This window comes from Phascolarctos cinereus, unplaced genomic scaffold, assembly GCF_003287225.1.
Source record: "Phascolarctos cinereus isolate Bilbo 61053 unplaced genomic scaffold, phaCin_HiC Scaffold_5;HRSCAF=322, whole genome shotgun sequence".
Classification (NCBI taxonomy): domain Eukaryota; kingdom Metazoa; phylum Chordata; class Mammalia; order Diprotodontia; family Phascolarctidae; genus Phascolarctos; species Phascolarctos cinereus.
Genome location: NW_027555958.1, coordinates 21659347 through 21673032, shown reverse-complemented (window position 1 = coordinate 21673032; position 13686 = coordinate 21659347). Strand labels below are relative to the sequence as shown.

The 13686-nt window shown below is 47.0% G+C and overlaps 1 protein-coding gene across 5 annotated transcripts in view; it reads right to left on the bottom strand.

Moving 5' to 3' along the window:
• The window catches only part of GTF2IRD1 (GTF2I repeat domain containing 1), a 229666-nt gene that overhangs the window by 150617 nt on the left and 65363 nt on the right, over nucleotides 1–13686 (bottom strand). The gene's annotated exons all lie outside the window — the stretch shown is intronic.

Sequence of the window (13686 nt, the reverse complement as noted above, 5' to 3'; positions counted from 1 at the left end):
GTCAGTCCTCTGGGTCTCAGCCTCCTCCTTTGTTAGTTGCGAGAGAATCTCACCAAGGTCTCCAGTGCTAGGTCCTGAAATTCTGTCTCTGGCTGCCAGACCTGAATTTGGAAGTGTGGGAATTGGGCGAACCACACTACCTCCACCTTGTGACTCAATTCTGGATCTAGCTTAGTTTCCTTTCTATTCAGTTATGGGTCTGGTCCAATTTCTGTCTCGCTAGAAAACTTTATTCAATTATGGGAATTGTGAGAAAACTGTATTGCATTGTTTGAACCTAGCCCCGCATGACCGGGAAGCTGGACCACCTCTCCGTGCTGCTTAGAGACTCTCAGCTAAGGACGCAGCTTCTCCTGACCAGAGACTGGTCAGATCTGAAGCTAGATGCAAGGAGTTTTCTCACAATTATGCATCTCAGGCAGCCCGTACGTCTTATATGAAGAGCAGCCCTGTCCATGCATAGAGAAAAGTGGTCAATTACTTATTGTTTCCGTGTTCCTTTGGCTGCTCACAGACACCCTTTTTTTCTGAATTAGGGAAATGCCCTGTTCACTCTACCTCTATCCCAACTCAGAAAGCCCCTAATCTTTCCTCCAATTAGAAATCAGATCATCTAATCTTATATCCAGTAATTATTTTCTTTTAATGCATAAAACTGTCTCCCTCTGTATTCAGTGCCAAGCTGAGGAGGCCTGGTCCCTGATTTGTTATGCAGTCAACATGCATTGCTTAATAAATCAATATGCTCAGAAGCTCAAGCTTTTGTTTCCTCAGTTATTTCAGATTTAACCATCACAGAAGTTAAGATAATCATCCATCGATCAACAGTCAGCATGTACAAGGCACTGTCCTAAGTGTCAGGCATGCAAACAGAACAGAGACTGGGGCTGGGGAGACAACTTAAGGCATATGTAAGATAACAAGGTCATCTTGGGGAGAAGGCAAGCAGTAGTGGGGAGGGGATGGCAGGAAGTGCTGCAGATAGAAGAGGGCGCTTGAGACGAGTCTTGAAGGAAGGAAGGGACTCTGCAAGGAGGAGGTGAAGGGAAATGCGTTTCAGGCAGAGGGCACGGCCAGTGCGAGAGGGGAAACGGATCGATACACATACAGAACCAGAGAACAGCCAGTTTGTGGAATAAGGTTAGCCGTGAAGGCCTTTCAATGACAGGTGGACCTTGAAGCTTCCTTAACTGGACTGTCGGACTTGCAACTTCTTCAGAGTACTTTTCATCAATCAATCAATCAACAAACATTTATAAAATGCCGGCTATGTGCCATGCACGGGCTAAGTGCTGGAGATTTGAAGAAATAGTCCTTGCATTGAGAGGATGCCCATCAACTGGGGAATGGCTGAGCAAGTTGTGGTATATGAATGTAACGGAATACTATTGTGCTATAAGAAATGATGAACAGGCTGACTTCAGAAAAACCTGGAAAGACTTGTATGGTCTGATGCTGAGTGAAGTGAGCAGAACCTACACAGTAACAGCCACGTTAGGCAATGACTAAGATTGTTAAACTGAGCCCTTCTCAGCATTACAAGGATCTAAGACATCTCCAGAGGCCTCGGGATGGAAAATGCTGTCCACATCCAAAGAAAGAACTATGGAAGTCAAATCGCTGTCACTTATTTTTACCTTCTGTTAAGTTTTGTTTCATCTTTCTGATGGTTCCTCCTATTGATTTTAATTTTTACTTACAACTTTACTAATGTGAAAATATGTCTAATAGGAATGTAAATGTAAAGCCTATATCAGATTGCGTGCTGTCTTGGGGAGGGTGGTGGGGAGGGGGGGGAGAAAAATTTTCAACTCAAAAGCATATGGAAGTGATTGTTGATAAATCAAAATAAATTAATAAAATTTTAAAAAAAGAAGAAAAAAAAATAAATCTATGGTCCTCCCTGGACCCCAGTCTCTTCATCTATACAATGAAAAGGGCTGCAATGTGTAATAGTGGAAAGAATGCTGGAGTCAGAGGACCTGCTTGAGTTTGAGTCTCAGCTCTGCTAATTATTATCCACGTGACCTAGGGCAAGTCAGTTCATTTTTCTGGGCCTCAGTTTCCACACTTGTAAAATGACGGGGTTAGACTACATGGTCTCGGAGGTGCTTTCCAGTTCCATCGCTATAATCCCTTGTTTTTAAGGTGCTTTCTAGCTCTGACAATCTGTCTTATAAGAGACTAAAAGAGACATAGAAAGACCATGACAGATGGACAGAAACAAAGGCTGGGAAACAGACACACAGACAGATACTGACAGAAAAGGACTGAAACCAGTTACAGTCTACCAACATTTAGTAAGTGCTGACTCTTTGGAAGAAGAAGAGAGAGATGGGAAGAGAGACAATCAGCTACCAGTTGTGGCTAAGAAGCAAGCAAAGACACGCCATCCATGGAACAGAGTCCAATTGCCTGCAGCGAGCTGAAGGTCAGCAGTAGAGGCGTTGGGGATGGCCCCACAGGACGATCTCCTCCCCTTGGGCCAGGGCCAGTCACATCTCACCTGTGGAGGCCCTGCTGGTCTGCTCAGGGGCTTCCAGGGAAAAATGGGCTGTCTGGTCTCCCAGCCCTTTGGTCCAGCCCTCATGCCCTTTGCTCCCCAAAACAGCCTGTTCCCCAGCAAGACTCTGAAGCCTTCAATTAGGCAATGCCTAGGCCAATTTCAACACTAAAGGAATCTCCTCTCAAGGAGGAAGAATGAAGGTCTAGAATGCCTCTCCCAGCTGTGAGATCTCAGCCGGCCCTCTCATTTTACAGATGAAGAAACTGAGACTCAGAGAGGATATCTCGTTTAATGCGAATCAGGAAGCCTTTAACAACAACCAGCAACAGAGAATTCTACGGGGAACTCTCTGCCTTCCAGGGTACTAAGCTTCTTAAACTGAATTACAGTAGTCAAACCCCGTTCCAGTAAAGGGAGCCATTGTGGACACAGACCTAAATACACCTGTGCCTGTATGTCCAAATGGATGTATGTGTCACACACACACACACACACACACACACACACACACACACTCACACAAGAGAAATGGGGTCTTCCTATGAACAGAGTTCACTCCTATACACTCTCTTGAATGGCTTCTTCTATCCCATCTGAGCTATTCAGCATCTTTTCCCACTACCCAAATCCACTCAGTTCTACATTTATTGGGCACTGCCTCCAGAAATCCCCCAAAGTGGACTACCTTGATGTCTCTCCTGCACACCCAATGCATGGTCCTGCTGCTCCCTTGACTCACTCCCATCTATCCAGATCTCCCCCTTCTGGCCTCACCTTCAGGCCCTCCTACTCCAGGACGCCTTCCCTGATCCTCCAGGCCTCGTCTTTTTAAACTCTGCCTAGCCCTTAACAGATGCTCATTGAATCATACAAGTATGAAGCTGGATAAGACTTCGGAGCCAGCCAGTCCAAATCCCTCATCTTACAGAAGAGGAAACTGACGCTCACATCTTCGGACTCCAGATCCAATATTCTTATCCCATCCAGTTTCCTCTCTGCTAGCACTGCACATAGAAAACCCCTCTTAACCAGCAGAGAACGGCGCTGGGGCTGCTGGGTGCTGGGAAGGTGAGGTCTTGGCCCTTTCTGGAGGTCACAATCCAATAAGGCACAAACAATAATACCCACTGACATTTACAAAAATCCTGAAGATTTAAGAAGTCTTTGTGATCCCTTTTGAATCAATCAATCAATCAACAACCATTTCTTAAGGGCCGACTATATGTCAGGCACATGGGATTTATGACAACAACAAATGAAACAATTCCTAGTTCCATGGTCTCTCCATATATCCAAGGTAGGTGCTAGAAGTCTTATTGCGTCCATTTTACAGGTGAAGAAACTGAGGCTCAGATCTCAGCTCATGAACTGACTTGCCCAGGGTCACACAGGCAGGAAAACTTTGCACCAAGGCCTTCCCGAGTCCGAGGGCAACCCTGTGTTCACTGTGCTACGCTGTCTCTCTGTGTAACAGAGGCTGAAGAGAAGGACAAACTGGTAGAATTGAAGTCAGAGGACGTGGGTTCAAATCCTGCCTCTGACACTTCCCACCCTCACAGAGCTCACAGTCTAAGGGGGAAAACAACATGCAAACAATGATGCACAAACAAGATATCTATTTATCTACATGTCTATACCTGTGTTTACATTGTGCCATAAAATGCCTGAGAGGACAATTTCAGAGAAACCTGGGAAGATTTGTATGAACTGACGTGGAAGGAAGTGAGCAGAACCAGGAGAACATGCTATATAGTAACAACAACAGACTTTTGATCAACACAATGGCCAACTCCAGTTCTAGAAGTCCAATGACGAAGAATGCCACCCACATCCTGCCTATTAGACTGTAAGCTCCTTGGGGGCAGGTTCTGTCTTTTTTTAATATTTGTATCCCCACTGCTTAGTACAGTGCCTGAAACATAGTGGGTACTTAATAAATGTCTATCCATTGACTGACTGATGGAGAGAAGAGACACGTTTCTGGACATGGCTGATGCGGGAATTTGTTTTACTTAACTATGCACATTTGTTACAACATCTTACGGGGGGGGAGAGAGGGAGAGAAAAAAAGGCTTAATTAAAAAAAAAGATTTAATTTAAAAAATTCTTAATTAGAACTGAGATACACAGGCCCCATCCCCAACAGACATAGTCCACATAGACACAGGGCTATTTCAAAACCCACATAAGAGTCCTTTCAACTTTATGGCCCTCAGTTTCCTCTTTTGTAAAATTAGGGTTTTGATGTCTGATGTATTAATTGTTTTTGTTTGACTATATTAGTTCCAAGGGAGGGCTTGGAGAGGCAGGGGGGAAGGGAGAGTAGTAAGTAGGTAGAGTTAGAGTTACAAAGGAAAAAAGAAAAGGAAAGATTCTCAATAAAACAAATATAGACACCGAGAAATCCAAGATGGAGCTCAAACAAACAGGGCAACCTCGTTACCACCTTGTGAAATGAATAAACTGAAGAGAAGTCATTTCATGTAGAATCCATGTGTATTGTAAATTCATAAGAACAAATCAAACATTGCCTTCCATGGAGGGTGTGGTTGAAGCAGTGGGTAAAGCCTCTTCTAGCTCTGCCTTGGGTTCTCCTTCCCCCCAAAGGGAAGTCTAGCACCAGCCTTGCCTGGCTCCCCGATCTGCAGAAAGCTGGCGAGACCGAGTCAGAGGGAAAGCAGGTATTATCTGCATTCCAATCTGTTGGCTTGGGCATTAGCATGTCACAGAATGTTGAAGCTGGAAGGGGCCAGAGAGACCATGAGGAGGCCGTGCTCTCATCTTTACGGAGTAGGTAGGGTGGGGTTGGAGTGAAGAGAACCCAGCTCTAAGACTTCAAGTCAGGAAGGCTGGGGGTCCAAATCCCGGTTCTGACACTTAGACTCATGGGACCACTCTAGCTCTTTGGGACTCGGTTTCTTCACTTGTAAAATGAGGGGGTGGAGGCAGATGGTTTCTGAGGTCCCTCCCAGGTCTAGTCCTATCATCCCATAACCTCTCCAAGTCTCAGTTTCCTTATTTAATAAATGGGGGAGGTGGTCTCCATGAGCACTAAGGTCCCTTCAAAGACTCATATTCTGTGAAGAAATGACTAACCTTGAGGACAAGCGTGAAAGGGGCCATAGGTAATAAATTTTCTAATTGTTCTTCCCAGCAATGCTTGGCTTTATCATTGGTTTTCATAGAGAGCCAAGGGCCTCAGAGATAAGCTGTTCCCTAAGACCTAGTCAGCACTCTCTGCATGGGAGCTGCCCAAAATCCACACACACTGGGTAGGATTAAGTAAACTTGGGAACCTTCCTAGAAATTACCCAGCCTGCATTGTAATTTGGAGATCATTTACTGATGAGATTAAGGTGAGAGAAAAACAGGCATGTAAAGCATGATGAATATAGGATAAAGCATTGCCTTGGAAATGGGAAGCAGGTACGAGCTAATGCGGAGAACACAACCCCCAACGGGCAGGTGGGCCCTCTGGGCAGTGGCTAGAAGAAGAAAGAGACGGGAGCAAGAACGGACTGGGGCAGGGGCGCCCATCCTGGCTGGCCAGCTCAGGTTCTAGCAGCAGAAACGTCCCCACAGAAGAGAAGGACAATTCAGATAATCAAAGGCGACGTCAGGATATTCTGTCAGTCGAGTATCACAGAATGAGAGCTCAGGTTCCCAAATCCCTCATGTTACAGATGAAGAAACTGAGTTCAAGGTGCCCAAGGTTACCCAGAGAGTCCTCTGACTCCAGAGCTTGGCTCCTTTCTGGTATACCAAACTAGTCTTGTCATTTTCCCAAATAATGAAAATGAGGCCCCCAGGTATTAATCAGTCCACCAGTAATTATTAATTAACCACTATGCATTAGGTACTGGGGATACAAATACAGAAAAAGTCAAAGACTTGACATACTAGTAAGCTTCTAGTTAGCACAAGGGTCAAGATTCGAATCCAGATCTCAACTCCTAATACAGCATTTTTTCTTCGTACACCATAGCTGGCTCTATAAAGACTTTGAGAAATGAAGGGATTTTGGACATCTAAACTATCCCATACGGGCTACCCCAGGTATACAGAAATATCCCCTTAAGAATACTCACCTCCCTTTGCCAAAGGTCATCAACCAATTTTCTGTTTTACATACATACTTTTTAGTCTAGGGTCTTATGCTGAAAATGATTAAATGGGGTGGAGTCAAGAAGGCCGAGGGAATTAAGCATTTCAAGAACTTAGGAGAAATGAAGATCTGCTTGTGGACACTCGGTTGGGGGTTGGCAGATGGTAAAGGGGACTAAATGCCTGGTTAGAAAAGTATTACAGAGGATCCCTGGGCCAGCACTGGGTACAGGATCGGGTGCCATTTTGCAACTCCTTTGCCCATTACTCAGTTCCTGGGAGTAACTATCATATACACATACCCTTCACTACCATGGCTTTCTTACATTTATGTAGGACACACACACACACACACACACACACACACACACACACACACACAGAGAAAAGCTCTAACATGAATTGCATTTGAGCTTCGCGGCTAGATTTTCATCCCCATTTTATAGATGAGCAAGCTGAGGCTCAGTGATATGAAATGCTTAATAATATTAATAATAAATTGTAGCAACAATGCTTAACAATTACACAGTGCTTTAAGTTTGCAAAACGATTTCCATTTGTTATTTCATTTAATTCTCTCAACAACTCTGGGAGGTAGGTGCTGTTATTATCCTCAGTTTACAGACAAAGAAACTGAAGCAAACAGAGATTAAGTGACTTACCCAAGGTCACATGGCCAGTAAGTATCTGAGGTAGGATTTGGACCCCCAAGTCCAGCATTCTGTCCGCCCATGCTGCCTAGCTGCTTAAAATGCCTGGCCACAGAATACAGTGTCATTCCCATCAGCAGCTTAGGGCACCCACGGCTCCTGCTAGCTCTAAGTGCTTCAGGTGTGTCTTTTGCCCTCTCATTGGGGTCTTCCTCTTAGGCAGTGAGATCTAGGAGGACAGGGGCTGTGTGTCCCCCACTAGACCAAGGGCTCCTGGAGGGCAGGGACTGTACCTCACTCACCAGTCCATTAGACAAGGGCAGGGGCCACAGTTTTCTGACCTTTACATCCCTCATTAATACCTATAGGCGCGGGTCGGCCTATTAGTGCCCACTGGACCAATGGTGCCAGTTCAGTGTCTTTTTAAATCCCCTCCCCACCTTCATTCTCCTTGGGCCTCTGCTCCATCAGTGGGCAGCCACCTGTCCTGGTACCATCAGATGAGACTGAATGTCTAAGAGAGAGATGGAGGGAGGGAGAACAGGAGGTCGAGTGTCCCGATGTCACTGCCTCTGGCTGATGGATGATGACCCCACAAGAACACATGGACAAATTAATTGTGATTGGCACTAAATCGGCTCCCCTGCCTCGCCATCCTTAATGTATTCTTCTCCAGTCACCCCTTGTTGCCGCAGGGGGCTCGGGCACTGACTGGAAGTGTGTCCACGGGTTCCTCTCCTCTCTTTAACCCAGTAGACAAGCTGCCTGGCACATTCCCCAGGAGGGCAGGATTTCCTAAAGAGGGCACTCAGGTAGCAGCAGGGGTCCGCAAGACCTGCTGCATTTGCATACAATTTGTATGCCTTTGCATGTGTCTAGAAAGGCCATGGTTCTTGTCTTCGAGAAGCTTTCAAGGTTAAAATGTCATGGGGGGGAGGGGGATGGATGCATTGAAAGTGCTACCCAGATGACTTTGCTATTTCAGGAATTTGGGCTTAGTTGCTTCTGGCTGACTTCTAAAAGGAGGAAGAAAGCTAGTCTGGAAGTCAGGCAGCCTGATACATGCCAGATCTAGATGTGTGTCACCAAACATATCACTGGACATGTCAGTGCCCTCCCGGCAATTCTAGGATGACAAGTTCCAGATGAGCTGCTCATCTCCATCGGTGAAGGGAACTTTCCACACCAGGAGTCCCCCACATCATTAAAATCCTGGCTCCAGAAAAAGGAAAGATAAAGGGAGGGAGCTCAACACTCTCCAGACTGCTCTATCTCCTCATCTGCAGCCTTGCTCACCTGGAGCTGCTTCCACCCAATAGCCTGCTCTTCTGACTGGTGAGTCCCTGGCAAGGACTGCAACTTCCCAAGGCCCCAGGCAAACTCGCTTCACTCCCAGCTCAACTCCCTCCGTCTACTGCCCTCTCCTCTCCCCTGCTTTCCAAGCCCCTTTATGTTTTGTTTCCCCCAGTAGAATCTAAGTTCCTAGACCTTGGGCACCATCTTGTTTTCTAGCATTTGTATCCCTACAACTTGGCACAGTGCCTCGCACATAGTAAATATTTAATATATGCTCTATCTATCCATCCATCCATCCATTCACTTATCCATCCATCCATCCATCCATCCATCCATCCATCCATCCATCCATCCATCCACTTATCTATCCACCCAAAAAGAGAGAGAGACCAATACCTGGGTTCAGGTCTTCTCTGCCACTAGCTTATTTCATGACTTCTGTGGACTGCAGATTGACTAGACTTGGGACCCTACCTAGCTAGCAGGGACCTTGTTGGGCATCACCCTCTGAGGGCATCGGTCTTTCCAGAAAGAAGGAGAAAAACAAGCAATAACAAATTCCTGGGGGCAGTGTCCTTGTATACCTAGCTCTTAACAACATGCCTGGAATACAGTAGGCACTTAACAAATGCTTCTTGCTTGACTGGGTGGATTTCTTATCAGCTATAGACTGCACCGAATGGCCTATGTGATTCACATTCTGTGATCTCAAGACAATGTTTTTATCAGTCAAATGGGGATCATGTTCCTGCCTTCTCTCCTTCACAGGCGTTTGCTGAGGCTGAAATGAGAGGCTGGATACAGCAGCACACTGGATGCCTTACAAGCAGTACCTGAATGCCTGAGATGGGTAGGAGGATCCTGGCAGACTCACCAGCTGCATGGTTCTTCATTCACCAGCTTTCTCAATGGAGAAAAAGCAGAAGACACAGGCCTCGCCCTCTAGAACTTCCCTGGTGTCCATGAAGTTAGAAGACCTGGGTTTGAATCCTAATTCCTGCCACTCCCAACCCCCCCCCCCGGGACCTTGGGCACATCAGTTCTCTCTGGGCCTCAGTTTCCTCCTCTGTACAATAAAGAGGCTAGACTACATTACTTCAAAGGTCATTTCCTATCTTAAATCCATCATTCTTTCAAACCATGGCTTAATCCCACCTTGGGCTCATCACTTCATTACCAATGCTTCCTACCCCTCAGCTCACAGACCGACACTCCATTTCTCAGCCACCACTCCCTTTATATGTGTGGGCTTCTCCTATTCGAATATAAGCTCCTTGAGGGGAGGATCTGGCTCTTTTTTTATATTTGTATACATCTGTAGAATGTACGTATTCTTAGTATAGTACCTAGTAAGTGCTTAATAAATGCCAATTCATTCATTCATTCACTTATTCATTCACCACTGGGCAGGAAAACTTAGCACAGTACCTAGTAAGTACTTAATAAATGCCTATTCATTCATTCACCACTGGGCAGGAGAAGTTAGCTTAGAAGTACCTAGTAAGTACTTACTAAATAACCATTCATTCACCACTGGGCAGGAACCCAGTGGCCCTCAGTGGCTGCCCGCCCCAGGAGCTGGGCACCTTCATCCCAGCCAGGCCCATGTAGCTCCTAGTATCTTCCTCCCTGAGTCATTTTGGGGTGGTGTGAGGTGGTGATCTTTTCTATGCCAATAAAGCAGGAAGTAATAGGCTGTAATGAAGCTGGGCCATCAGAACAAGGTTGTAAATCATGGCTTCTGAGCTGCAAGGCAGGAAAAGAAGCCAGCTCATATCTAATGAAGCAAGATTAGAACAGGGGAAAAAAACAGGAACAGGAAGAGGCTGCCAAGGAGCAGACCCCAAAGCCACGATGGCCCGACCTCAACCTGGGGCCCGGCAGGTAGGGGCTCTGAGGCCAGGTGAGGCAAGGAGGGCATGGAGGAGAGGGAAGGGGCCCATGCTGCCCATCTCCCAGCCTGCCCCCGGGGCAGGAGAGAGGCACTGACTGGGGCAGGGTGTGCCCAGCCCAGAGGTGAGATGGCAGCTAGGAGCAGAATGCACGGGCCAGGGGAGAAATCTGAGGCAGGGACATGAGTTAGGAGGCTGCTGCATTAGTCTCGGTGAGAAGGGAAGAAGGCCTGCATTTGTCTGTGAGAATGGGGAGAGGGGGAAGTGTGCCCCAAGTGTCGTTAAGGGAGAAAAGACAAGATTGTGACAACAGACTGGGCACGTGGCTGTGCCCACCTGAATCCCAGCGATTCAGGGAGATACAGGGCGGAAGGGGGGTCCTTCCCCGGCAACACCCAAAGTGTCACATGATGGAGAGAGCGATGGATTTGGAGGGAGACGCCCTGGTTTGAATCCAGCTGTCCCTCTGACGTAGGCTAGGACTTTCTGGGGATCAGTTCCTTCCCTATAAAAGCAGGGGGCTGGCGTAGGCGACCTCTGAGGTCAGCCCATCTCCCTAGAGCACAGGCCTGACCACGTCCCACGAAGCCTGGGACGCCCCAGCACCTGCAGGATCAGACACAAGGTCTCTGCCTCGTGGCCAGGCTCCAGCCCTCCTGGAACTCTAGGGTCCCGAGGCCCCGCCCGGCCCGGCCTGGCCTGCCTAACTGGGCCTCCCACAGGACAATCCATCTCTGGTCTTCACGGCTCTGCCCAGGCCGTGCCTCCGCGCTGCAGTCCCTGGCCTCTTCCAAAGCTCTGCTCACAGGCCGGCTTCCATAGGGAGCCTTTCTTCATTCCCCACTATTAGGACCTCCGATTCCTTCAGAAATTACCTTGTATTTACTTTGGATGTATGTGACCTATGGCTGAGCTCAGGGCCCCACCTTAGCCTTAGGAGTGAAGCAGCAGCACCCGGGCCACTCTCCTCCCTTTGGAGTCTCAGTTTCCCTCCTCTGTAAAAAGCAGACAAGGACCTTTATGTCATCTAGGATCAATCAATACTAATCAATCAACATTTATTAAGGGCCTACTGTATACCAGGCATCATGCTAAGCACGGAGATATAGAAAGGCAGAAAAGATTGTCCCTGCCCTCAACGATTCACCTGTCGGGTCTGTTGGGATGACCAGGTTTGGTAAAGTCTAAGCTCCTACATGCACAAGAATTATCACTATGGAGGACACCATTGCTTAGTAAGAGACAGCCCAAGACGGGGGCACCCTCTGTCCTAGGAACTACTCCTTCCCAAGGCCTTCCAGGCCACTGGGTTCTCCTCTTCTAGGCCAATGAACAAGCATTAACTGTATAGGACGGGACAGGTACCAGGTTAATTGCTGGGTGACAGCAATAAACTGGGCCTGTATAGCTGGTAGATTGTGTAGAGTGGAGGGAAGAGTAAGGAGATTGGAAAGGCTGGGAGGGATCAGACTTTAAATGACAACTTGACCCTGAAAAAAGAGGCTCATGGGAGGTGGGGGAGGGGAGTGACATGGGCAGGTTACACTTGAGAACAGCCACTGGCAGCTGAGTGGAGGATGGGCTGGAGCAGGGAAGAGCTGGGAGGCTACCAGAGAAGTCTGGGTGAGAGGTGATGGGGGCCTGCCCGAGGGTGGTGACTGAGGAAGTGGAGAGGGGGTGATGTAGGAGAGATGTTGGGAAGATAGAAATGACGAGATGTGACAATGAATTGGAGGGGGGAGATGAGGCGAGTGGGGGGTCAAGGATGACGCTGAGAATGGAAGCCCCCCTGAACCCCCAACCATTCTCATCCAGACTAGGGTAGCGCTTACAAATGGCCCTAAAAAGATGCAATGGATTGTAAGAGCCAAGCATTTCTCACTGAAGTGAGTGGGCACAGCATAAGCAAAGGTGTGGAGGTGAGAAAGAAATGGCTCTGGGTTCTGTTCTGTTGGGATATGCACATGTAGACTGCCCCATCGTTTGATGTTGGGAAGCCCTGGAAGAATGCAGCAATGTCTGCTTAAGTCCCTTCCCCTCTACCCTTACCCCCTCTCACCCAGACTAGGGCTCTACAGAGAGTCTGTCTCCAGCTGACTGGCTGTTTTCCAGTAGCTCTGTCCAAACCACAGCAAGGCCAAGGCCAAGGCCAAGGCCCCTGGCCATGGTCTCAGAGCTTATCACCTCCATCCAAGCCTTCTCCAACCACCCCAGTCCCCAATGTCCTTTCCTACTCTTTGCCACTCACCAGTCACTTTGTTTATATCATTCTCCTCTCCTCCCTTCCTCTTTCTTTTCTTTCTTTCTTCCTTCCCTCCCTTCTTTCTTTATCTCCTTTTTCTTTTTTCTTCCTTCCTTCCCCTTTCTCTCCCTTCCTTCTTTTCTCTCTTTCTTTTCCTCCTCCTTCCTTTTTTTCTTTCTTTCTCTCAAAATTGTGATGATAATTTTTTATCTCGGATATCCTTTTATTGATTTTTATTATGGGGGAGGTCAGGATCGTTTTTCCTAGACAGGAGGCTAAAACCTGCCCCATGGGATGTGAAAATTTACTTAAGGCCCCAAATATTCCTCAGATAAGAAGCCAAAAAAAGAAAGGAGAGTCATGGCTTCTCGAAGTAATCTGACTTACCTTATTTGAGGAAGGGGTTCTACAAGGCAGGCACGTATGTCTTCCCTCTCAATCGAACCACTGTGAACCCTCTAAACGTAGTTTAATCTGTAACCTGCCTTAGTTTACTTTTGGAGTCTGTTTAACTAGGTCTGTTTCCTCAGGGGATGGACCAGATTATGACTTTGCTTAACTAAGTTTGTTAAACTTTCATGACATAGAAGGAAGCGTGGGATTATGAAGCCGTCTCTTTTTTTTTTTTAAATTTTTATAGCCTAAAAGAATGTATGAGATTGTAATATAGAAAAGAATTTATTTCTCTGTCACTCTGACATACTCTTGACTATAAAAAAGCCTCTTTCGAATCCTAATCTCGTTCAGGCTTATTTTTCTGCCTCTTGAACCTGTGCTTAAGCATAGTAAAACCCTTGGTTTTCCACGGCTCTAATTTCTGCATTGTGGTGGACTTATTTCAGCAGCAGGAATCTATCACACAAACTCAAAGAAGAGACATTTCTTCCATAACTCCACGTATGTAAACACAGAGCTGGAAGGGACCTCTCAGCTCATCCACAGGGGCCAATGGTGTGGTACAAAGAGCAGTGGGTCTAGATTCAAGAAGAGAGCAAG